General features: G+C 37.3%; 1 long non-coding RNA gene across 1 annotated transcript in view; it reads left to right on the top strand.

Annotated features, from left to right (window-relative positions):
- LOC107752824 (uncharacterized) overlaps window positions 1–2,472 on the top strand; it is a 28,601-nt gene extending 26,129 nt beyond the window's left edge. The window contains exon 3 of the long non-coding RNA XR_001641390.1: window positions 2,314–2,472. This is a non-coding gene — a long non-coding RNA (uncharacterized LOC107752824). The remainder of the gene's footprint in view (window positions 1–2,313) is intronic.
- The last annotated feature ends 966 nt before the right edge of the window (window positions 2,473–3,438 follow it).

The raw sequence follows: 3,438 nt of genomic DNA, 5'->3' as shown, positions 1-3,438 counted from the left end.
TCTGAAACGCATCGATTTTTACAAAGCTCATCGGTCTGAAAAGCGCGGTGCGCCCTGATTGGCCAGCTATCTAGTGCGTTGTGATTGGCCGAATTCCTCAAGCGTGTGACGGAAATGTTACGTCCCTTACCAGGTTCTGGAAACTTTCCCCCATAAAATGTGCTGCACACACTCGAATATTTGGGTTGCACTGTTCTGGAACAGTGTTGTAAATAAAACTTAAGCACTGATTTCTAGTTGTGTCCTCTATTGGAAGGCAAAACAAAGTAGTTTGGCTTTCGCAACGAAACACACAGCGTCTCCACGACACGGCAGCGGCGGCAACAATACTACAGCGAGAATAAAAGTTATGCCTTTTTTTCTTTGCATATACATTTGGGCGGTGTTATGCAAATCTTCCCACACAGTGACGTAGATGTGTGGGGGCATGTTTGAACGAGGCGTTTTAGGAAGGCATGGTTGAGCGTTCACTTTTATAAAGAATATCTCTTTGGGTTTGAGACTTTAATCTTTGCGACTTTACGGGTCTTCTGTATGCACAGACAGCTTTTAACACCCCAAAGAAATTGCATCTTATGACCCCTTTAAATAGAATGGAAGACATAGACTGTACTACATGTTAGCTTGCTTATTGTGCCCAAGAGCATAATTTATTTAAGTCCATATGTCTTAATAACAAGAAACTATGCATCTAACCACAGGTGGGGAACTGTAGTTCCAACCACGTAAGTTTGTGACACTGTTTTTGAATGTTCGTTTGAAATATGGTTTCGGGAAACACAGAATCATTGAACTATGTTGGTAATGATGGAACTTGCGACTATAGTTGGCTAACGATGCTTTTGGGAAATGCACACTTTATTGGCTGTTTATCTTAGCGCTAAACACTGCATGAGAAGAAGTGAAAATGATGAAAGCGATCAAATGACGGAGAGGACTCACTCATAAAACCGTTACGTCATCTTATCTGAGCATCCCAATACATGTGTATATTCTTAACTTGACTGGAATGACAAGTATTCCACTAGCTAATGTAGATAGCTATTTTCTCAAGCGCAGAACCTATGTGCTAGTTAGATTTTGGCTGTAGTTATCGCAGTGTTTAGGTGCAAATTCAGAAGCTAAAACATGAGGTACGAGACAACACAATCAGCTTTCATCAGCTTTCTTTGTTTTTGGTTTGGTGTGTCACAGCCTTAAAGGAATAGTTCACCCAGAAAAAAAAATTCTGTCATCATTTACTCACCCTCAAGTTGTAGAATGTTGAAGAATGTTGGGAACCAAACAGTTGACGGTAGCCATTAGCATTTTCGATACAGAATGTTTGCTTACCACCATTCATCAAAATGTATTCTTTCGTGTTCAGCAGAAGAAAGAAACAACTTTTCAATTTTTGGGTTAACTATCCCTTTAAGAGATTTCAGAAGTCATTGTGATTTGTTGGTTGTATGTCCTCTTATGTCAATGGGATATCAAGTGATCAAAAACTTGGCATTGTTGCTCTAATTTTTTACATTGTCTCTATTAGAGACTTTTGTTTACTTGGATGATGTAGTTATTCTGGAATCTGGCTGGTGAGTGCAATGTTGTGTTTACAGGTAGAACAGAGTTAATCTAATTGGACTGAAGGCTGACACATTGATTAATATAGTTGATGAATGCCAGCAGCAGGGGTGGTGTGTGTACACACGCGCGCGAGGACGCGCAATTGCAATGAAATTAGTCAGGATAATCTTGCCTCATCGCTTTGAATTACTACTGTGATTGTGTTCCCTTCTTACTGTTCTTACATTTAAAAGTCATAAATATAAAAAGGTACTTGTGTTCGTGAAACATTAGATGTAAATTACACACTCTTGCATGACTTGTACTTACAATTTTCAAAAATATGTAATATCTAAGTTTTTTTTTTAATATATAAACAGAATACTTGCACTCTTACTCAATTTTATTCCCATTCCCAAGGCCAAAATGTATTTTAATAATTTTTATGCGGCTTATAATTAAATTTTGATATACGTTTATTATAACATTGTTATAAATTATTCATTACAATGTATTAATATCACTATGATTTAGAAGGCTTCATTGCTCTTTTTATTTGGCATAATTTCTGTATGTATCCTTTTGATACGGTGTGTGTTCATGTATGGTTTTATCTCCTAATTAAGTGGCATTACATAGACCCCACCACAAGTCTTTTAGCCCTTGAGAACAGAACAGAAAGGCTTACGTTATGTATTCGGTTGAAATGTCAGTGGATTTTAGCATTGTGTGTTCTTGCGCTAATAAGATTTCTTTTTTATATTTCAGATTTCATTAAATTGAGCAATCCGAGGTGAGAGAATTAGGCAAATATTGGAAAAGAGATTGTACAGACGGGCTTTCCGCCAATAAAAACATTATGAGAGAATCATTTCACCTGGGAGAAGGTAAATATTCACACACTCCAACCACATAAAGTTGGATAGGGGAAAGAGATGATAGACAGATCGATAGGGAGATGCATGGACAGACAGACGAAAGCAGGAGTGAATATGTACAATTGGAGAAGGAGTGGGAGGCATGGACTAGGGATGGAAAGAAGAGAGGAAGAGAGGAGAAGAGAATGAGAATGAGAGGTTTGGATGAATGATGAATGTAGGAGGAAAAAGGTGGGCTGTGAAATGGAAGAAAGAAAGAGATGTAATGTTGGGCAATTTTAAGTTTTAGCAGCTTTCAAGTTTTAAAGGGGTCATATGATGCTGCTAAAAAGAACATTGTTTTAGCGTCTCCCTGACATGGCAGCATCAACACTACTGCTGTTTCTGAAACCACGCCTTCTTTCTTTGCGTGCACGTTTGGGCGGCATTATGCTAATATTTCCACATAGTGATGTAGATATGTGGGGGCGTGTTAGAATGAGCCGTTTTAGGTAGGTGTGGCTGACTCTGAACTTTTATATAGAATATCTCTTTGGATTTGAGACTTTAGTCTTTGCAACTTTACAGATCTTCTTTATGCACCAAGAGCTTGTAACACTCCAAAGAGAAAGGAAAAAATGAAATTGCATCATATGACCCCTTTAAGAGGTTTTATATGGGAATATCAAAGGTTTGATTTTGCATTGAGACACTTGGAGGAAAATGTATGTGAATTTAATGAATTGGACTTTCAATTGTTGTGTTGGAATTAAAATGGTAAATCTATCTATCTATCTATCTATCTATCTATCTGTCTGTCTGTCTGTCTATCTATCTATCTATCTATCTATGACATTTACATAAAAAAATATGTTGCTCACAATAATAGTATAAATAGGGCAAGTACAAATCTGAAATACTACGTTAAAAATGACAAATTAATTACAAATGAATATGATATACACCTACACCCTGTCAAACACACACACACACACACACACACACACACACACACACACAAAGTGTTCATTCGCTC

The sequence above is a fragment of the Sinocyclocheilus rhinocerous genome, unplaced genomic scaffold (assembly GCF_001515625.1).
Source record: "Sinocyclocheilus rhinocerous isolate Xijiao unplaced genomic scaffold, SAMN03320098_v1.1 scaffold2366, whole genome shotgun sequence".
NCBI classification, from domain to species: domain Eukaryota; kingdom Metazoa; phylum Chordata; class Actinopteri; order Cypriniformes; family Cyprinidae; genus Sinocyclocheilus; species Sinocyclocheilus rhinocerous.
This window is presented reverse-complemented; position numbering and strand designations above follow the sequence as displayed.